Source organism: Lithobates pipiens, unplaced genomic scaffold, assembly GCF_037356315.1.
Source record: "Lithobates pipiens isolate NorthernLeopardFrog02 unplaced genomic scaffold, aLitPip1_a1.2 Scaffold_16, whole genome shotgun sequence".
In the NCBI taxonomy this organism is placed as follows: Eukaryota; Metazoa; Chordata; class Amphibia; order Anura; family Ranidae; genus Lithobates; species Lithobates pipiens.
This window is the reverse complement of record NW_027507748.1, coordinates 433,425,253-433,448,812: the sequence shown is the minus strand read 5'-3', so window position 1 is coordinate 433,448,812 and position 23,560 is coordinate 433,425,253. Positions and strand designations below refer to the sequence as shown.

Here is a 23,560-nt window from a genome sequence, read left to right as displayed (position 1 = left end):
TTCCTACAAGCAGTGTTTAATTAACAATATTTTAGTCGACTAAAATACAGCTAAAGCAAGAACAATTTAGATGACTAAAATGTGACTAAACCTAAAATTGTATTTTAGTCAAAAGACTATGACTTATGCCGTGTACACCCATGGGAAGGCCGCCATTCAGCCTTCCTGCCCCCCATCCACATTCAAGTACAAATACAAGGGATCACAGATGGCCCTCGGGGATAGGGATCTAAGGTCCCACATCTTGGCCCTCCCTACGTGAGCTGATTTAGAAGGCTTCATGGCCCGGATGGAGAAGGCCCTCAGGAAAGACATTGAGGACAACGCAAGACCAACGTATAGACTCCTTACTAGATTAACACGATGATATGGAAAATAGGAGCCGCAGGGTTAATATACATATACAAGGTCTGCCAGAAGCCACAGGGCCCAGAGACATTATCCCCACCCTTCAAGGGATATTTACACAGATCCTAGGCAAGGAGGCACCTGACCGCATAGAGATAGACCGTGCCCATCAAGCCCTCAGACCCCCCCTCTGATGATCCAGATAAACCCCGGGACATTTTTTGCAAGCTGCACAAATATACCCTAAAGGAACACATCATGTACCATGTTAGAGGGGTTCTCTATGTGGACTTTGATGGGGCCAAGCTGTCCCTATTTCCTGACCTGTCCAGACGCACACTGAAGCAACAAAGGGCTCTTAAACCATTGCTGGAAGCCCTGCAGGACGCTAATTTGGTCTACCACTGGGGATTCCCTTTCAGTCTTTCTGTCACTAAAGGGAGCCAACAATTCACCCTACTGAACAAATCGGACTTGTCCCACTTTCTCTCTTGCCTGGGCCTGCCTATGGTGGACATTCCTGATTGGCGCACAACAACAGCCATCCCAGTACCGGCCCGTCCGGAACCATGGTGACAGGCTCACCGCAGATGCCGCAGGAAACACCAGGATAATCGAATCAAGTTAATTTTTTGCAAAGGTCCTTACTTTTTATGTTGCTCTTGACGGGACTGTTTTTGCTGCTGTTAATGTCTTGACACCACACCTGATTTCCGGGAGTGTCCATGTACTGGAGCGGGTTTCTTAGCAGGGCCCACTCCCCGATGTCTCACCACTCACCCCCCATAGGTGAACTCCTGGGAGTTATACCCCTCGGCCAAAGAAGTCCACGGTACATGGGTCACCTAAACTATTTGGGGGCGGTTGGCCAGGAAGTGACCCCTGCACCGTCGACGTTAGTACTGATTACAAGCCCATGGGGCATTGTGTATTTTGTTTGTGTTGTATTATTAATGTGCTACTCTTCTTTTCCTCCTTTTTTATATATGGGCTATACTTGCATGTCTTTTCTCATTAGCACTTTAGGTTCATCAAATCACTGTGCTGCAGGTCTCTCCTCCACATCCTCGTGCCCACACAGCATCACCACCAATGACCAGCCATGGCTGACCTGAAGATCGTAACGTATAATGTCTGTGGTCTGAGTTCACCATCTAAACGCAGTAAGTTGTGGCTTGAGACAAAAGACTGGGTGCACATATCTTACTCTTGCAGGAGACTCATTTCAGGACTGACTCCATCCCCCGCCTCCCCACACACCTCTTTAATCAATGGTATCTCAGTAGCTCGCCCAGACCTAAATCTGGGGGGGTAACAGTTGCGATACATAAAAATTGCCCTTTCATCCTCTTAGACCACTATGCAGATTCCAATGGCAGATTTGTCTTCCTAAAAGTTACTCTATTGGGCCGTAAGCTCACGCTTGTGGTGCTTTACGCCCCTAATTCCAGACAACTAGAATTCCTAGATAAACTGTTAGACATGCTATCCACCTTTCACGAAGGGAGACTGGTAGTGGGAGGTGACTTTAACGGCTGCCCTGACTCACAGCTGGACACTACCTCCGGTCGTTAAACACACTCGTTCACCTTAAACGATTCCGCAAGACACTACAGGCTAACCATCTGATCGATTGCTAGAGAGTGCTCCACCTAACCCTAAAGGACTTTAGCATTAACTCTGTGACACATAATGTGTACATGAAGATAGATCTCCTAATGGTGGACCAATGCTTTTTGGAGTCGCTCTCCGGTGCGTCCATCGGATCACTGATGATCTCCGACCATGCACCCATCTCCGTCTCCCTGGCTCCCTCTTTCCCAGATGTACGCCACTGGACATGGAGATTCAACGAAAACTTGCTGGATGATGCAGTTGCACAACAGCGGGTCTTAGATACCATTTCTCAATATTTCAAAGAGAATGTGGCGGGAGATACGGGGATGACATCTGTATTTGAGGGTCATAAGGCTGTGACCTGGGGCAAACTAATTTCCCAGGGATCTAGACTTAAAAAGGCACGCAGTGAGGAAATCCAGTCCATACTAACCCAGCTGCGCACTGCAGAGCTTAAACACAAACGTCAAATGACCACCCAACTGTATGAGAAACTAGTGTCACTTAGGGAAATATGATCTGACCTGCTAGAAAAACGGACCAAGGATAGACTGAGATATGTGTCCCATAAGTTTTATGAGTTCGGAAATAAATGTGGTAGACTTCTGGCAAGGGCCCTTAAACGACAAAGCACATCTGGCCACGTTCACAAATTACAAGCTACTCCGGGCTCCTCAACAGCAATATCCTCTAAAAATCGCAGCCACATTTAGGGAATACTATGCCCAACTTTATCAGCTCCCTGCCATACTAGCAGGCCACATGCTCTCACATAAAGCAGAACTTATATCACAATATCTGGAAGAAGCTTTGGCCCCTCAAATATCAACACAACTCAGTGAGCAGCTCGATCGGCCTGTGGCTGTAACGAAGATTGAGGCAGTCACCAAGGACCATCCCTTAGGAAAGAGTCCTGGCCCAGATGAGTTCACTAATACATTCTACCGAAAGTTCTCCTCCCTCTTATCTGAACGCATGTGCGCATACTTTAATGCACTGGCATCGGGCACTTCACTCCTGAAGGAGGTACTGCTAGCGCATATTGTGGTCCTCCCGAAAGAGAAGGATCCATCCGTCCCCAGCAGCTACAGGCCAATTTAGTTGTTGAACACCGACATCAAAATATTGGCAAAAGTTTTGGCCAATTCGACTCAAACCCGTCCTACCTACAGTAATTCACCTGGACCAAACGGGATTTATAATGGGAAGGGAGGTTAGGGATAACTCCAGTCGGCTATCCAGCTAATTCACTGGGCAGACCTGTGGCGGCCCAGTTCACCCTGTCTCCTACTGTCTATGGATGCTGAAAAAGTATTCGACAGGGTGGACTGGGTCTATCTCCAGGCGGTGTTATCTAGATTGGGTTTGGGGCACAACATGCTTAGGTGGATAGGCTCCCTATACAGTTCCCCAGAAGCCTGGGTTAAGGTGAACGGGATGCTTTCTGACCCCTTCCCCATAAGGAACAGGACAAGACAGGGGTGCCCCCTGTCCCCTCTGATATTTGCCCTCATCCTGGAGCCACTACTTAATAGGATATGATCCAACCCCGACATTAAGGGGCTCACAGTAGGGCCGGCAGAGCGCAAACTTTCGGCATACGCCGATGACATTCTATTTTACGTCACAGAGCCACTGATCTCCCTTACCAACATCATGGCGGAACTACGGAAGTTCCACTCCCTCTCCAACTTTAAAATCAACTATAACAAATCCGAAAATTCTTACCCTAGCCATCCCCCCAACAATGCGCTCCCAATTGCAAGCATCCTTTTCATTTACATGGTGCTCTTCTTCCCTAAAATACTTAGGTATTTATCTGCCTGCTAGATATGCACAATTATATACATGTAACTTTGCTCCCCTAATTAACAAGATTAAAGCAGATCTCTCGCAATGGGATCGCACTAACTTTTCGTGGATGGGCTGAGTCAGTATCCTGAAAAGGAATGTGCTGCCAAGAATTCTGTTCTATCTTCAGATGGTTCCTATAGCACTTCCCAGATCTTTGTGCTCAGCTTTCAACAGTCTGTTCATAAGGTTTATATGGCAGGGTGGGGTGCCCTGCCTGGCTCTCCGCACACTGCAGCATCCAAAGGTCTGAGGGATTGGGTGTCCCTTCCATATGTGGGTACTATGAGGCGGTTGCCCTACAGAGGATCCTTGACTGGCAACACCATACTGTAACAAAATCCTGGGTACCCCTTAAAGTTCCTAGCTGGTCGTAACTTGTCACATGCCCCATAGCTCCCCCGGGACTGCCGAGGTCTCTCAGAACCGGTATCCCTACTCGCACCCCTGGGAGGCTTCCCCTGGTTCACTCCAGGAGAACATCTCCCCTATTTCAGCACGTGGGCAAGGAATGGGGAGACGCGATGTGGGAGGTTCATACACGAACAAGGCCTAGTCTCTTTGGACTGGCTTCATTCCCAATTTGGCCACTTCCCGATGGACGAGTGCCGCTATAGACAATTACAACACTTTATCAGTAGCCTGCCCCACCGTGTCAGACCACCTGCCTCTATGACCCCGTTTGAAAAGCTGTGTAAATCTGTTGATCCCATCCCTCACTCTATTGCAATACTTTACGAGATGTTGCCGTGTGCAGAATCATGAGGTAAGCCAATATATATACGAGAGTGGGAGAGGGACCTGCAGCATATGTTCACAAAGACCGAACTGGGCCATCTGTGTCGGTTGACTCACAAGAGCTCAGTGGATACTAAGATGCAAGAAAATAGCTTTAAGCTACTGACCAGATGGTACAGAGTTCCAGCAACTTTGGCTAGGATATACCCAACAGCCTCTGCTGTATGTTGGAGAGGCTGTGGGCTTTCGGACACCTTCCTACATATTTGGTGGGAGTGTCCGTTGCTATGGCCTTTCTGGCAAGATATCAGGATACAGATAAAAACTATTTTAGATGTAGACCTGCAGGACTCCCCGATGGAGTTCCTGCTGCGTGTGCCATCCATTCCTCTAAGCCTCTACCATAAATCAATTCTCCTACGCCTCTTGAAAGCCACCCAATGTCTGATTCCCATACATTGGAAGTCGACCCAGGTTCCGGGGTGACCCGAATGGGTACGTCTACTCAATTATATCATGGCGGCGGAGGAGTGGATGGCAAAATGCAAAGATAGGTATGATAAATGTTATGCTATATGGGCCACCTGGATACATTATACGTCTTCCAAAACTCAGATAACATCTGTTGCCACTCCGGGGCAAACAGTTCAGTAGATCACATATGCTTGAAGATAATGAGACCAAAGCATCACAATACCCCAAAATGTCGACATTAGTTAATGACCCAAGCTTACCGCTGTTATGCTAAGTGATTATTCCTAGCCCCCGTACACACGGTCGGACATTCTGCCAACCAAATCCGTTGGTAGGACCCAGTTGATGGATTTTGCGGTTGCCAAGAACGCAGTGACGTAAGCCGTGTACGGCGGGGCTAGAAAAGGGAAGTTCCGCACCAGGTCCGGCACCCTTTGGGCTCCTTCTGCTGATCTCGTGTTAGTAGAAGTTTGGTGAGAAACGATTCGCACTTTTTAGATTTGTGATTCAGATCGCTACTGCTCTTCGGTTTGTGCTTGTCTTTGCGTATCTGATAATCAGTGTGTGCAGTCAGTAAGTATTTGTTGATCATTGTGGACTATATCTTGGTATAGTATGCTTTGAAAGACATTTCTTATTGTCTGCTTGCTTCTGCTATTCAGGTCGTTCTTTCAGGCCTTGCTGTTTATCGGTGCTTTCTGGTGTCCGTTCTGACGAGCCGACCGCTTTCAAACCATGTTTCGTCTACGTACTCGTCGTAGAGTTTGTGCTGTGCAGAGGCTTCATGTTGGGGTTGTTACTTTGACACAAGCCCGTTCCATGAACAGGGAGGGGAGGCGTTTGTGGACCAAGAATTGGTTGCGCCAGCGTGACCAGTTCTCGCACATGCCTTTGCTCCGTGAGATCCACGAGAATAATCCTGATGATTTCAGGAATTATCTCCGGATGACGGACCCTGTTTTTCACCGTCTGCTGGCTTTGCTGACCCCTTATATTACCAGGCAGGATACCTGCATGCGGCAAGCCATCACTCCGGAGCAGAGGCTCATCGCCATGTTGCGCTACTTGGCGACTGGGAGAAGCCTTCAGGACCTCAAGTTCTCTACAGGCATCTCCCCCCAAGCTCTGGGGATCATTATTCCAGAGACCTGTTCTGCCATCATTCAGGTCCTGCAGAAGGACTATATGAAGGTAAGTTTTATCCTTTAACATCACATTCTATGTATTTCATTATTGCTAATGTCTTGCATTTCTTTCCTCATTCCCTAATTACCATCATTGCAATATGCTCTAATTCATATGCCCTGCCCCTTTGTCCTCATGCATATTTGCCTCACTAACTTCCCCACCATGCTCTTCTTGGCCCATAAAACTATAGTTTAGTCACTTACCAATGTCTTTTGTAAGCTCCATAGTATTGCTTTCCCCTAAACACCCCCTATAATGTCTACAAATGTGATGTGTATGCTTCAGTTCATGCAGAGTGACATTTTATTTTTTTGGGGTCAAACTCATTAAGAACCCCCCTCCCCCCAACTGCTAGCTCAGCTGATAGCAATCCTCTATCTGATGACTTTACCAAACCCAATACACACTCTACCTACCTTTTTGATGCTCACATTTATGGATGAATTCACCAAAGCATGTAGTGCAAGGGCCTGCCTCAATATTTTCAAATGCTATTATTTTTGTTTTTTAACCTATTAATTATCTGGATATGTAATAGCAGAATGTCAAAAAGTGCTTAAATTTTGGTTTCTTTTTGTTATTATGACACTTCTTACCTGTCCGGTGGGCTGCCAATAGTGTAACTAAGGAGGGGCTTCCCAAAGTAGCACACATTATTTAGCCATTCAGCTCTCAATCAAGTGGAGAGGGTTACCTGTCCTAAACATCCCCCCTCATTATTTAGCAAGGGCCCATCAGATGGGGGGGGGGGGGGATGGGGGGGTGATGACTCTCATAAGGGGACCTTAGACTTTATGCTTTAAATACTCAGTTCCCAAAATGTTATACTAATTTTGACCAAAAATGTTGGTGTCTAATCTGCTTGCAATGTTGATTTGCCAAATTACAAATTTTTGTTCTTGTTTCACTACACAGTGTCCTTCAACGCCACAGGAAGGGCAGACTGTGGCCTCCCACTTTGCCAGTCGTTGGGACTTTCCCAATTGTGGAGGAGCAATAGATGGGAAGCACGTCCGCATCGTCCCACCACCCAACCCGGAGTCGTACTATTATAATTATAAGGGGTTTCATAGTATCGTGATGTTGGCGGTGGTGTCTGTGACATATGACTTTTTGTATGTGGACGTGGGGCAAAATTGACGGATGGTGGAGTCTTCGCACAGACAGAGTTCAACTGGCATCTCCAGAGTGGCAGTCTGGGCTTGCCACCCCTAGAGGAGAATCAGGAAGGACTCCCATTCGTCTTCGTCGCAGTTGAGGCGTTTGCCCTGGCGAACCATCTGATGCGGCCTTTCCCCATGAGGACCCTCACCCCAGAGGATTTTTAATTTCCATCTGTCCAGAGCCCGAAGAGTGGTGGAGAACACATTTGGTATACTGACCAGCCGGTTCCGCCTTTTTCTTACGCCTATTCACATGGCGGAATACAAACTGAATCACATAGTGCTGGCGTGCTGTGTTCTGCACAATTTTATGAAAAAAGTTTCTGTGAACTATGTGGTCTCAGTTGGCCAACAAGAAGCAGAATTGCTGGAAAATGAAGATAACCTCACGGGCCTTGAACATGCTCATCCTGGCTTGCCCCCCCAAAGCGCCCGTGAGGTTAGAACACAATACATGGACTACTTTGTGAGTAGGGGGGCCATTGATATGCCAGACAATGTCTGAGCAGCATTTTAAGAATACATTTTTATCTGAAACGCCTTCATTTACTGCTTGGCTTGGTTTTAGGTGTCTCCTAGGTATATTTATGTTTTTTCAAGGTGTGCCTTTTTCACCAACAGTGCAAACCCAAGTTCAGAGCGAGATAAGGGGACAGTCTCTTCTTCAGATAATCTTATTATGTTGTGGGTCTGCTACACACTCACCTTGTTTTTGTAAATAATGTAAGTAGTGCATTACTGACCAAAATTGTGCTCATTTTCTGCACCATGGCAGGAAAATGGCATGATTGTCAAAATTTACACCTCACTGTGGGTATTTTTTACTAAAGGCACATCCACTATGCATTACAAGTGCACTGTAAAAGTACACCTGAAACTGCACTTGGAGTGCAAAATGGAGTTGCCTTTAGTAAATCACACTCCTTCTCAGCACAAACTAAAATTGTACTCCAAATACATTTTTGATGCAATGAAAAAGGAAGCCACACATTGTTGATAATGAAACTTTTTAATCCAAGCACATTCACATGTGTGTTTCGAAAAGGTTTTTACAACAAACCAAGAAATTGTGTGTTTCAAAAACAGAGTTTAATCAAAATTTGGTTTACTTGGTGTTTTTGGGTAAACAGGCATGTATCAAACCGTAAAATACAGAACACAGGAACTTACAAAGTTCAACTTTGAAAAGTGAAGACAATATCAGACATGAGTATGTACAAACTGGGCTGATATTGCCTTCATCACATGGGGTGTCACCCCTGAAAAAAACAAATTTGGAAGATGCACACAGTGTGTCAACATGTGCTATCTCCCATCATGGGGGATCAATGTACATGCTTTGGGGCTGCAACCCCTTCATCTCAGACACTTTACACAAAACACGTACATTGATCCCCCATGAAGGGAGATAGCGCATGTTTACACACTCTGTGCATCTTCCAAATTTGTAAGTTAAAGAAATACAACATTTTGTTTTTAAAATAGCAAAAATAAAACCCTATCTAGTTTTTGTTGTTTCACACTCTCCCCAAAACATCAATGATGTTCTTCATTTTATTTTTAACATCATTGATGTTTTGTTGGATAATTTCCAAATCACGATTGCACCCCATTATTTCCCCAATCTGGATCTGGGCACTTTTACTGGTAAAACGGGAATCTTCTTCCACATCACCTACAAAACAAAGCAAAAAAACACACCATGTAATAAAAATATGGTGGCATACATTGATGAGCTTACCGGAAACTGTGTTCTCCGACACTCACCTGTTGTGGTGACAATTTGCCCAACCTCCACGATCTCTCCCTCCTCCTCCTCCTGCTCCTCTGTTTCTGCTTTTGGAAGTTGGCCTTCTTTGGGAGGGGTGTGGTTCCTGGTGTCCTCATACTTGCCGAGTCTTCTCTCCCCTATGATAATTAGAAAAAAATAAAGAATTAGCACACAGAGGGCAGAATTAACAATATGAAACATTGTTTGGAAGTGTTGTCCAATTGTTTATTTTGGACGAGCTTCAAGGTCATAACATTATTGGGGACACTGTGTTCAGCTAGAATACTTATCTGCAGAACGATGTTTCCTACGAACGAATGAAACCATGAACTTGAAAGTGGCCATTTTAAAATGCACAACATGAAATCAAAGCACATGGAGCAGGATGCAAGCAATAATAATCATATGAACACACGACAACTACTTACTTTTGTCAAGAACACGCTTGATCCTTAGGTACTGTACGTGCTCCCTCAGTTTCAGGTCTTACCAGCGTTTTCTCAGTTGATCCATGGATCGGCGTGCCCCAAAATTCTTATGAAGACTCTTCACAACTTTATTCATGATCTTGGCCTTTCTGATATTTGAGTTTGGGTAAGGTCCATACTTCCCATCATAGTCGGTCCTGTTCAGTATGTCGACCAGCTCCAACATCTCTCCAAAAGACATATTTGAGGCCTTAAATCTTCTCTTCCTGGATCGGGACGTTTCAGGCTCCGGGCTTTCCTCACTCTCCTCCTTGTTAGTGGAACTATTATTAGTGCGCGCCTGTGTTCTCTCCGCCATGTGCTCTCCCCACTGCGCCGGAAGCGAAGGGGCGGGGAATAGTCTAGAAAGAACGTCAGGGGCGGGCAGAGTTTCACGCATGCGCACTGTATATAAAACGCAACACGCGCGTGTCGTCCGTACAATCGGTGAACAGAGGGAGAAGCTGACGCGACGAACGTGCAAACAAAGGTAACATTTTGAACTTGGTACATCACTAGGCTACACTGCTTCTAGATTGAGGCCTGCATTAGTGGAGTTTAGACTGACATTAGGGTTTGTCTTGTGTTGTGTCTTGCAGACATTATGGACGGCTTCAATGACCATAGCTTCCTCCCTCTGTTCATCGATAAATACAGAGACATGCCCATCCTGTGGCAAGTAACACACCCACTATATAGTAACAGACAAAAGAGGCAGGCAGCACTGTTGCAACTGGTTGAGTTTGTGAAGCCAGTGGTCCCCAGGGCAGATGTCAAATATTTAAAAAAGAAAATTGGTAGCCTCAGGAGTACATATATGAGGGAGAGGAGCAAGGTGATGAAGTCCATGCAATCTGGAGCTTCAGCAGATGACATTTATGTCCCCACCCTGTGGTATTATGACAGGATGCATTTTCTGGCAGACCAGGCTGTCAGGGAATCACTCTCTACTCTTCTTGCCACATGTCCTTCTATGCTCCATTTCACACTCGATGAGTCTTCCGACGCCCAACCTGGGCCTTCCACTCGGGAAGGGCTGTGGGAGCCCAGCTTGAGCCAGGTATAGTATTGTTGTACATATTTGTGGAGTCAAAATTAAAGATGTTAACTTGATTTTTGCTCACTAATTGCTGAGTTTAGAAAGTGTTTCACATATCAATAGACAGTAGTGGCCAAAACCTTGGAGACAAGAAAGAAAAATGCTGGGCTCAGAATGATAGTCTTTTCTATTGGTTAACAATTTGCAACAGTGTTGATGTGAAAATTGTGTGTGTTTGATGAACCAAAAACTAAAACGATGTCCCTTTTTCATACACAGGAAGAACTCCGCCAGGAAAAGGAGGGTGTGAAATGCAGCAGCCAGGAGGTGGCTGTGGAAAGTGGCAGCCAGGAGGAGGCGGGGGTAAGCAGCAGCCAGGCGGTGGGCAGCCAAAGGAGCCTCACAGAATGCCAGGTCCCTCCCCTCCGCCTTCCACGCAAAAGGGCGAGAAAGAGGGGGAATGTTGAGTCGGCCCTGAGGCTGATTGGTGAGGCTTCTGCGGCACTCCAAGCAAAACCCACCGACCAAGAGGCCTTTGCCGCCATGGTTGTGTGCAAGCTTGATAAAATGGAGCAGGGGCAACAGATCTTGTGTGAGGAGGTTATTCTCCACACCCTCCACAAGGGTCTGTTGGGCCAAATGACACCAGAAACACACTTGTGTGATTTGGCCCATGCCCCTGCTCCTCCTCCTCCTCCTTTTGCCACACCTCCAGCACCACAGCCACAGCCTGGAAGGAAGCGTGGAAGGAAGACCAGAGTGTGATTACCTGGGTTCAGTCTGGTCTGACAGAAGATGCAGCCTGTTGTAGTACCACAGCCTGGGAACATAGATGTCATCTGCTGCTGTTCCGGGTTTCATGGACTTCAGGACCAGACTTCTCTCCCTCAGACATGTATTCCTCAGGCCACCGATTTTTGCATTTAAATAGTTGATGTGTGCCCTGGGGGCCAAAGGCTTCACTAATCTCCCCAGTTTCAACATTGCTGCTTCCCTCTTTATCTGTTACTGACACCGAAATAAAGGTGTTTTTTTCTTTGAAGAAATACTTGCGTATGTGTTTTCCTTCCAAAAGGCCAGTTTATTTGTGAGCAGGCAGGTACATTTCAAAAATACAAAGTGAAATAAATAACAAGGGGTACCAACACTAAACAACCTCCTGTAGATTAAAAAAAATATCAAAAATAGAATAATATTGTTGTGGTAAGTTTACACACCAAAAAAAGGAGAAATGAGCAAACTGTCTTTAAAGGAGATTTTTAGGGAATGCAAAAAAAAAGCATCCAAAAAAGAATAAACAAAATCTAAAATTGTGTAGATGTCACGCAAACTAAAATTGTATTGCTGAAATGGTTAAAAAAAGAGTAATGAAATAGGTTCGGGAGAAGTGTGTGTGACTATGAGCATCAAAAGAAGTTCGTTCTTGCAGCATTGTAAAGAACAAGACAATGCGCTTGATGAAAGAATTTTTAACATTGCATCGTGACGAATGTGCTATATCGCTTACGAGCAGTAGTTTTACCTGAACGAGCGCTTCCGTGTCGGAATTTGAATATGAACATGCGTGGCACCTTGTCCGTCGGAGTAGGCTACACATGATCGGAGTATGTCCGATCAAACCAGTTTGTCGTAAAATATTTCCAGCAAGTTGGAAAACTTGGTCCGACGGATATTCCGACGGAATCAGTCCGATGCATACCACACACAGTCGGATTATCCGACAACACGGTCTGATCGGACACATTCCGACGGATTCTCCGACCGTGTGAACTAGGGCCTAGACATGGCCATCTTTTCCCCTCCCTCCTTCCCTACCTTATCACTCCGGGCCATGCGAGATGCAACACGTAAAGTGCTGCACTCCATAAATAAACCATAACCTTGTTTAGCGACTAAGGTCCCTGAATCACAAATCCCCCTGGAATGGGGGTACAACTTGATGAAGTCATATGAGGCGAACTGGCTATATGTATCAGGGACCCTTTCTATGCATGTAACCCAAAGTTCCCTGCTGTTGTTCTCTTTTTTTTCCTTGTAACAGTTATATTGCACTTTGTTTTTCTGACAAAATTAAAATAAAGATTATATAAAAAAAAATAATGCCTTACAATTTAACTAAACCCATTTGATTTTAGTCAACTAAAATGTACTGGAAATTTTAACTGACTAAAATGTACTGGAGATTTTAGTTGACTAAAGTACGACGAAAACTAAAACAATTCAGATGACTAAAATACAACTAAAACTTATATTGACTAATAGTCAAAAGGCTTAGATGTATACATCTCTTTTGTAAGCCAAACACCTGTCATTTTAAGCATTTTTTAATTAAATAAAAGCTTTAGGAAATTAAGCCCAGCAACTTTATTTTGTAAAGGAATTAATGGAGTGAGTCTAACAGATGCTTTACTTCACAGAGAGTTTTATAAATGTGGCCAGGAAAGCAAAAGGAAAGAAGCTATAAAAAAGTTCTAGTCTCCTGTGGACAAATGATATAACTCTGACTGTAAGATAAAATGTAGTTGCTATTCTTGCGTGCACTACAGAAATCAGTCACTGAGCAGATGCAATCTGAATCTTTTATTCATGAGTGCACTTCAGTTCATCCAGCATTGCCCATGGGATAGGAACCACTTAGCTGAGCACCCTCTATTTCACTTCAAATAAATGATACAGGCTGAGGTTCTATATTGTCACTTGCAATTTTTTGTTGAATAAATATGCAGCCTACATTCCTATAGAGACCATACATGCCAAAAACTGCTTTAGTTTTAGTAAAATATAATTTAAGTTATTCAATAAGAGAAGTCTGAATGTACTTAATTATATATTTTCAGTATAGGAACACTTATTATGCAGCTTAATGTTATTTGATTCAAAAGTTGGCTAAACTTAAAGTTGAACTACACTGCAACTCAGCACTACAAACCTAAAATGCTATTTAATTCATTTTTAATATCCAAAGTAAACTCACCCATCCATCCATGTCTCCATGCTTTATTTTGCAGAGAAATCACTTTGAAAAACACTCCTTTTTCTAGCTGTGGCCATCTTGAGTAAGGGTAGATGATTGTAGCATTTACTTCCAGGAATCCATCTGCTTTTAGCTCAGGCATGCAGGCAGGAAGGTGTGCTTAGCTGAGAAAAACCCCTTCTCCACTCCTAAAGACTCCGGGGAAGTATTGCGTAATATGCCTAGTCCCAGAAACCAGGACATAACAAAATAAATGTAAAAAAAAAAAAAGCTGTTTTAAACAAGTACATATGATATACTTTCTTACATTTACTAATGTTGAAAATAATCAATGTTGACTGAGAGAGTGAAGTTCCACTTTAAGAGTACACATCAGTCAAAACTGAAAATAGAAACTTACTTAAAAGTGATAATACTAAACCACCATTTAAATTCATATCTGCCTTTGAAACTTGAAGTTGTGTTGAAGTTGTGTTTAAGGGCCCATTACCACTGGAGTGCAAATCGCATGCGATCTCTGTACAATGTGATTTCAACCATACACATAGTATGGCTTAATTTGCATTGCATTCGGACCAAACTCGCACAGGACCCTTTTTTTGGTCCACAGCAGAATCGGATCGCATGGGTGTTTACAAACATGCAATCCAATTCCTGTCCAAATTTGGAGTTCGCACTGTGATATGCAAACTGATTTGGGGGTGTCATTAACTTTCTATTTAAACTCCCAGCAGTTCGCATAGGGCAGTGTGAGCTGCTGCGGTGGAGATATGCAATGCAGGAACCCGCAGTGGATTGGCTGCAGTGTGAACCGAGCCTGAAGCGGATCCACAGACAGATATAAACACACAGCAATGCAGCTGTATGACCATTAATAAATACTTCTATGTTTTTTTTTTTAAATGCAACCAGTGTAGATACATGAGTTTGATTTGGTATCAATCTCTGGCAAACTTCTGAACAGCAGAACTCAGACTTGGAGTAGAAGGGAAAACACAGAGAGACAATCATGTGAGTTGCATGCTACTGTGCTGACAAGGACAAGCAGCCAGGCGGCAATAGCAGAGTGAGTAAAGGGATAGCAACAGACTGGGGGCAAGGAGATAACAACACATATTTTTATCAGAGAAGAAAAAGTGCCAATGGCAATATTGTGTGGCATGGCTGTGACCCCACTGTTGCCATATCAATTAGGCACTGTTATTGTTATATTGCACTAACCACTGCACCATGTTTTTGATGTCGTTTACACTCATCTTGCAATAAGTTTAAAACGTTTCTCTGTCCTTTTAAACACAGGTTGTTTATACCTACTAAGAATTCACCTTCAGGTTCCGTAGTTCAATCACTTCACAGCGCTACATTTTTTGTTTATACATGTATTTTAACTTTGTTTGTTTGAATGTTAGCAGCTAGTTTTGTTTAACCACTTTCAGACCGGACCATTTTGCTGGTAAATGACCAGAGGTCTTTTTACACTTTGGCACTGCGCTGCTTTAACTGGTAATTGCGCGGTCATGCAATGTTGTACCCAAACAAAATTTGCGTCCTTTTCTTCCCACAAATAGAGCTTTCTTTTGATGGTATTTGATTGCCTCTGCGATTTTTATTTTTTGCGATATAAACGTAAAAAGACCGCAAATTTTGAAAAAAAATGATATTTTCTACTTTTTGTTATTAGAAAAATCCAATAAACTCAATTTTAGTCATACATTTAGGCCAAAATGTATTCAGCCACATGTCTTTGGTAAAAAAAAAGTCAATAATTGTATATTTATTGGTTTGCGCAAAAGTTGTCACATCTACAAACTAAGGTACGTTTTCTGGAATTTACGCAGCTTTTAGTTTACGACTGCCTATCTCATTTCTTGAGGTGCTAAAATGGCAGGGCAGTACAAAACCCCCCCAAATGACCCCATTTTGGAAAGTAGACCCCCTAAGGAAATTGATAAGAGGCATGTTGAGCCCATTGAATATTTTATTTTTTTGCCTCAAGCGATTGAATAATGACAAAAAAAAAAATTTTTTTTTTTTTTTACACAAAGTTGTCACTAAATGATATATTGCTCACACATGCTATGGGCGTATGTGAAATGACACCCCAAAATAAATTCTGCTGCTTCTCCTGAGTATGGGGATACCACATATGTGGGACTTTTTGGGAGCCTAGCCGCGTACGGGGCCCCGAAAACCAAGCACCGCCTTCAGGCTTTCTAAGGGCGTAAATTTTTGAGTTCACTTCTCACTACCTATTACAGTTTTGAAGGCCATAAAATGCCAAGATGGCACAAAACCCCCACAAATGACCCCATTTTAGAAAGTAGACACCCCAAGCTATTTGCTGAGAGGCATGTTGAGTTCATGGAATATTTTATATTTTGCCACAAGTTGCGGGAAAATTACAAACTTTTTTTTTTTTTTTTTTTTTTTAACAAAGTTGTCACTAAATGATATATTGCTCATGCATGCCATGGGCATATGTGAAATGACACCCCAAAATAAATTCTGCTGCTTCTCCTGAGTACGGGGATACCACATATGTGGGACTTTTTGGGAGCCTAGCCGCGTACGGGGCCCCGAAAACCAAGCACCGCCTTCAGGCTTTCTAAGGGCGTAATTTTTTGATTTCACTCCTCACTACCTATTACAGTTTTGAAGGCCATAAAATGCCAAGATGGCACAAAACCCCCACAAATGACCCCATTTTAGAAAGTAGACACCCCAAGCTATTTGCTGAGAGGCATGTTGAGTCCATGGAATATTTTATATTTTGCCACAAGTTGCGGGAAAATTACAAACTTTTTTTTTTTTTTTTTTTTTTTCACAAAGTTGTCACTAAATGATATATTGCTCACGCATGCCATGGGCATATGTGAAATGACACCCCAAAATAAATTCTGCTGCTTCTCCTGAGTATGGGGATACCACATATGTGGGACTTTTTGGGAGCCTAGCCGCGTACGGGGCCCCGAAAACCAAGCACCGCCTTCAGGCTTTCTAAGGGCGTTACAGTTTTGAAGGCCATAAAATGCCAAGATGGCACAAACCCCCCCCAAATGACCCCATTTTGGAAAGTAGACACCCCTAAATTTAGGGGTACACTAGTGAGACTAGGTAATAAATGGCGGGTGCCCTGAAACTATAAAAAAATAACTAACCAACCAGCGTCACCTGTAACAGTTATATGGTGATCACTGGTGAAAGGGTTAACTAGGGGGCAATTAGGGGGCTTTATGCGGTAGTATATGGGGGTCCCTGGCGCTATAAAAAGCTGCAGCGAACCTAAATACCTACCTGCCTAACTAGCGTCACCTGTGACACTAATACGGCGATCAGAAAAACGATCGCTTATTAGGCTGGGTTCACACTGGAGCGATGCGGGAACGCCACGAATGCGCGGCGGGTTCCCGCATCGCATGCCTCCCGGCGGCAGTTCACACTGCCCTATGCGAACTGCTGGGAGTGTCAGTGAAATGTTACTGACACCCCCAGATCAGTTCGCATATCGCAGTGCGATCTGCAAACTCGGATCGCATGGTGTGAACACCCATGCGATCCGATTCTGCTGCGGGCCAAAAAAAGGGTCCCGTGCGAATTTGCGGCGGGTGCGGCGGGTGCGGCGAATGGCTGAACTCGAATCGCACAGAGATCGGATGTGATTTGCACTGCAGTGCGGTGCGAATCACATCCGTTCTCATAAACCGCTGCAATGTGAACCCAGCCTTAGTGACACTGGCGACGGGGGGTGATCACGGGGTTAAACCTTTATTGGGGGGGTTAGGGGGGTACCTTAGAACTAAAGGGGGCTAACCCTAACTGCCCTAACAGTTATTAGTCACAAATGACACCCGCCGGGTGATCAGGGGGTTAAACCTTTATTAGGTAATAAATGGCGGGTGCCCTGAAACTATAAAAAAATAACTAACCAACCAGCGTCACCTGTAACAGTTATATGGTGATCACTGGTGAAAGGGTTAACTAGGGGGCAATCAGGGGGCTTTATGCGGTAGTATATGGGGGTCCCTGGCGCTATAAAAAGCTGCGGCGAACCTAAATACCTACCTGCCTAACTAGCGTCACCTGTGACACTAATACGGCGATCAGAAAAATGATCGCTTATTAGGCTGGGTTCACACTGGAGCGATGCGGAAACGCCGCGAATCCGCGGCGGGTTCCCGCATCGCATGCCTCCCGGCGGCAGTTCACACTGCCCTATGCGAACTGCTGGGAGTGTCAGTGAAATGTTACTGACACCCCCAGATCAGTTCGCATATCGCAGTGCGATCTGCAAACTCGGATCGCATGGTGTGAACACCCATGCGATCCGATTCTGCTGCGGGCCAAAAAAAGGGTCCCGTGCGAATTTGCGGCGGGTGCGGCGGGTGTGGCGGGTGCGGCGGGTGCGGCGAATGGCTGAACTCGAATCGCACAGAGATCGGATGTGATTTGCACTGCAGTGCGGTGCGAATCACATTCGTTCTCATAAACCGCTGCAATGTGAACCCAGCCTTAGTGACACTGGCGACGGGGGGTGATCACGGGGTTAAACCTTTATTGGGGGGGTTAGGGGGGTACATTAGAACTAAAGGGGGCTAACCCTAACTGCCCTAACAGTTATTACAGTCACAAATGACACCAATGCAAAAAAAAAAAAAAAAAAAAAAAAAAAAATGACATTGGTGTCACTGTGACTGGGGGGCAGGGGTAATTGGGGGGGTGATCGGGGGGTAAAGGGGGGGTGTGAGTGTGCCTGGCATGTTCTACTGTGTGTGTGAGTGTTGGTGCAACTTACTGATCCGCTCTCCTCCGTGTCGGAACGAAAAATACCGACACGGAGGAGAGAATACATCACTTCCTCTCCTGTGTTTACATTACAGGAGAGGAAGTGATGTCACCGGGGATTTCTATTCGTCGGGAGCGATCGCGAGGGGGTGGCCATGAATGAATGGCCGTCCCCTCGTCCGGGATCGCTCCCGTACGAATACCGACCGCCGCAGGCACCGGGCGGGGGCCCGATCGGGCCCCCGACCCGCGGGAGGCAAGGGACGTACATGTATGTCCTTATGCCTGCCCGTGCCATTGTACCGACGTACATCGGCGTGCGGCGGTCGGCAACTGGTTAAGTAAGCGCAGTGTTTTTTGCTGCTTCTTCTTACAATTCTTTTCTCCCCTTTTTGAATACAAAAAAGATATACTTAGCAGACAGATATTTGCCGCTAGAAATAGTAATATGAAACATTGCTGCTCAAGATATACTTTTTTCCCTTTCAAAAGCTGGAATTCTTACCTGTTTTGTGCAAGTTTCACACATGGCAAGCCCCCTAGTATCCACTGGAGCACCTGCGTGAGACACCCTAAAAAGGTTGTTATGCTGTCTCACACTAGTGCTCCTGCGTCTAGATGTGTAAACAGCTGCTGAGTGTCCTCTCCTTACACTGAATGAAGTTGTCCTTTCATTATAGTTTCAAACACATCTAGACAACAATGTAATAAACTTCTTTCAATCAAAATAGGCATGAACAAATGTAGTTAACCTGTATCTGCAAAAATCGTCATATCAGTGGTTGAATGAACAATGTTTAATATGAATGATTACTGTTCCCAAGAACCTCAAACTTGGCTTTTTAAACTGTACAACAGTAAAGAAAAGCACATGAACCAGCATGAAAGTAATAATAATAATAGGAACACATGACAAATATTTACTTTTTTGCAGCACTTTCCTGATCCTTCTATACTGATCCTGCTCCCACAATTTCAGGTCTGACCAGCGTTTCCTCAATTGCTCCTTGGATCTTCATACCCCAAAAGTCCTGTGCAGGCTTCTTACAACTTTAATCATGATCGTGGTCTGTCTCACATTTGAGTTTCTGTATGGTCCGTGATTGCCATCATAGTCCGTCCTCTTCAAGATGTCCACCATCTCTTCAAAGGACATATTTGAGGTCTTATATCTCCTCCTGGACCTGGAACAAGCTTGCTCTGGGCTTTCCTCATCGTTTCTGCTCTCAGCACAAACCTGCTGTGTCTCCACTATGTGCTCTCCCACTGCCCCAAAAGAGAAGAGGTGGGGAATACACTAGAAAGAAGGACAGGGATGGAGTTAATGCAGTGTAGCATGCGTCGTGTATATAAAGCATAGCACGCGGGTGACGTACATACGATCTGTGAGTGGAAGATGGAGGATCGTTAGCGCCGATCGTTCAAACAAAGGTACAATTGTAACTTGGGGCATCAGTGGTTGGTGGCCTATACTGCTTATAGATTGAGGCCTATATTGGGACAAGATTATGAGAGTTTAGCCTGACATTAGGGTTTGTCTTGTGTTGTTTCGTGCACATAAAATGGTTGATAAATTTACAGCCCCTGATTTTCTATCCAACTTTATCGACAAATACAGGGAGCTGCCATGTCTCTGGCAAGTCCAACACAGGGACTATTCTAACAAGCTAAAGAGGAAGGCAGCGCTGGAGAAACTGTTGGAATTAGTGAAGGTTGTGTATCCCACAGCAGACATCACCTATTTGATGGCCAAAATTGGTAGCCTGAGGAGCACATATAATAGAAGGTCCAGGATTCCCTGAGATCCGGAGCATCAGCAGATGATGTATATGTCCCCAGGCTGTGGTACTACCACAGCCTGTGTTTTTTGTCTGACCAGACAGAACCCAGGCCATCGCTCTCAACACTTCCTTCAACATCAGCTGAGACTCCTGAGGTCCAACCTGGGCCTTCCACTCAGGAAAAAGATGTGGAGGAGCTTGATCCAGATATAGCATTGTTGAACATATATATTGTCAAAAATTGAATGATGTTAACTAGATGTTATTGATCACAAATTTAACAATATGGTTTACATATCAATAGACAGTAGTAAGAATGGACTTTATAGGCACCAATTATAAAAAATATATAAAAGTTTTTATTTCACAAATATTACAAAAAACACATTTTTTTCATATACAAATCTGGCAGATAAAATGCAGACCACTAACTGAATCTCTCTAATTAGATAGATGCATAACATTAGTACAATCAAATCCTGCAATCAAGTTGTAATGCACAAGAAAAGCTCTACATGTTTCGCAATTTGAATGCTTCTCCGGGAGCTTATAAAATGTTCTGTGGAAAGGAGAGAGATGCAAGTAATCAATAATCATAAACAATATCAAATTGATAGAAAGACTCATATTTTTTTGCAGGTATTACCAAAAGGTGATCAAAGAGAGGAATCCCAATAATGGCGTGCAAGTGGTGGTAAACAAGTAGACGTGGGGGCGTGCCTAGTAAGAATTGTATTAAAAAATAATAAAAGAAAAAAAAAGAGAAAATAAGTAATGACATAAATAGGGTAAATGACCACTATTTAATGTGCATAGATAATAATCCTATAAAGGGTTAATCAGAAAGAGATTATTTATCCCCTTCCAAAGAACTAATTTCATGCAAAAAGGAAAGGAACAAACAGTCCCAGAAAGTCAAACTGAAATTCAATAGGCCTACCTTAGGTGAGACAACACAAAAGGCAGGTCTCAATATATACTAAGTAGACATAGTCTGTGGGTATGATTGGTGAAGCTGTAAAAGGCAATTAGCAGCATATCCTAAAAAATAGGTAAATATAAGTAATCTTAGTAATTCAAACTATACTAAGCCAAAAATAACTTAAATAAAGTGGATAAATTAGTATTCTCACCTTGCAACATTGATAATTAGCGCAAGGTAAAATACCAAGAAGGAAATAAATAATGATGTCACCACATATCCAACAGCCAAACAGCAGCACTCACATGGATGTTAGTGAGCAAACAATGCAATCAGTCATCTGGTAGCAGTCTCAGACCATCTAGGAAATGAAAAAAAGCAAACAGCTAGGAATAAAAACAAACCAAGATACCAAATCGGGGATACAACACATCAAATATCACATTTAGAACTCAAAAAGTTTAGTACATATACCTTTAAAAGCTGCATGTAGAGGTATGTAATCTGCAGAAAGAGCCAGGGCACAGGGCACACACCACCCCTTTCAGGAGGTACCATGGTGTAAGGCTGAATGAAAAGCCTTATATGCACGTTCCAGTCAGGTGCACGAAATCAGCGTGTCACCTGACTCAGCCAGGGAGAGGGTTATGCGTACACATCCTCATCATGGATGCACGTGTGCAGTAGACAAAGAACCACCTGCAATAGACGCGACCAAAAGGGAAGGACGCAGCCCTCAAGTTTAAGGTCAGAAGGCACAACCTGGTGGCCAAACCTAGAACAACAGCGTAAGAAAATGCTGAGAAGGCTGATGGAACTAACCTAATAATGGATGTTAAAAAAAACCAGGTGCAACCACATGGGAATAAAAGAGAAGGGAAAAAAGAAACAGAGAAAAAAAGAGAAAAGGAAAGAAAAAAGGTGAAAAGGAATGAAAAAAGGAAAAAAAGAGAAAAGGGGAGAAGGGGAAAAGAAAAGAGAAAAAAATAAAAAAAGGGGGATGGGGGGAGAAAAAAAAACAAAAACGCCTGCAGACCTAAACAATAGCCACAAAAACCTGTCCGAAGATTAGATTGCTGCTACCCGGCCAAATGCATACCTGTACCACCTAACGCCCATGGGGTCCTCAAAGTGATACCTAGAGGGTTTCCACTGCTGGCTTCCGAGACACATAGCCAGAAACAAAACACTTAAAATTCTGAAATAGAAAAAAATATATATAATGATAAGTACAGAGTAATAATAAACCATAGACTGTAGTAAATTAATTAAGAAAATAGTAACCGTATATGGCGGCAGTCTGGCTAATAAAATGGCATAAATGAGCACAGAGTACTATCAAAGAAAACATCTTCAAAAAGCAATCCCAGGACAGATACAAAGGAAGAGTAAAGCAATGGGGGGAAGGGCTTAGGGGTCCTGGGACGCATGAAATGAATTGTATCTAAAGAACTTTAATGATAAAAAATCTTGTACTCACAATTAATAATTATCAATCTGCCAGTCAAATAAATAACCAAACAGTTATAAAATATATATATACATTTGTACTTCATTACTGCCTGGCAACCGTGTGGCATTAAGGCATTCGATCCATTTTGTCTCATACTGAAGTATAGTGATGGACGAACTTCCGACGGGACGTTTTGCGAACGCGAACCGCGAACGCAGTTCGCGAACTGTAACGTTCGTGGCGGGTCCCATTGACTTCAATGGGAGACAAACTTTACAAACCTACAGGTCAAATTTGCAGCCACAAAATAATTACTAGCTGTGCACACATAGTCCCACCACATGGCCAATGACATAACACATGTATGAGGTGAATCTGGGATCGACAACTACAAGCATTCTTTTTTTATATGTGAAATTGTGACAATTTAGGACTGTGGAGCGCATGAAGGCAATGGAGGAGAGGGAAGGTCAGGGTAGGCAAAGAAGAGGGTGCAGGAGATGATCACCAGCACCGTGATATAGTGCACTGACACCTGCACCGTGATAGAGTGATCTGACACCAGCACCGTGATAGAGAGCACTGACATCAGCAGCGTGACATAAAGCACTGATACCAGCACTGTGATATACAGCACTGACACCAGCACCGTGATATACAGCACTGACACCTGCACCGTAAGCAGCCCCAGGAGGAAGTCAGCATAGCACAGGGATGGTGGGAGCCCCTCATAATGAGCATAGCACAGGGATGGTGGGAGCCCCTAAAAATATGCACAGCAGAGGTACAGCCCCAGGAGGAAGTCAGCACAGCGCAGGGATGGTGGGATCCCCTCATAATAAGCAGCCCCAGGAGGATGTCAGCATAGCACAGGGATGGTGGGAGCCCCTCATAATAAGTATTTGACAACGAATCGCTGCACGACCAAGTTTAAGACGTGTGCCATGCATGGCACGTGCGTAATTTTGCCCTGTTTCAATGCGCTAAGCAGA

The 23,560-nt window shown here is 44.1% G+C and overlaps 1 long non-coding RNA gene across 2 annotated transcripts; it reads right to left on the bottom strand.

Moving 5' to 3' along the window:
* Positions 1–20,529: 20,529 nt before the first annotated feature.
* Positions 20,530–21,434, bottom strand: LOC143984413 (uncharacterized). 2 transcript variants are annotated; one of them, XR_013274841.1, is made up of 4 exons: positions 21,327–21,434; positions 21,134–21,234; positions 20,840–20,913; positions 20,530–20,752 (listed from the first exon to the last, which is right to left on the bottom strand). It is a non-coding gene; the product is annotated as an uncharacterized LOC143984413 (long non-coding RNA). The 2 variants fall into 2 exon arrangements; XR_013274842.1 differs by lacking the exon at positions 20,840–20,913.
* Between the last annotated feature and the right edge of the window lie 2,126 nt (positions 21,435–23,560).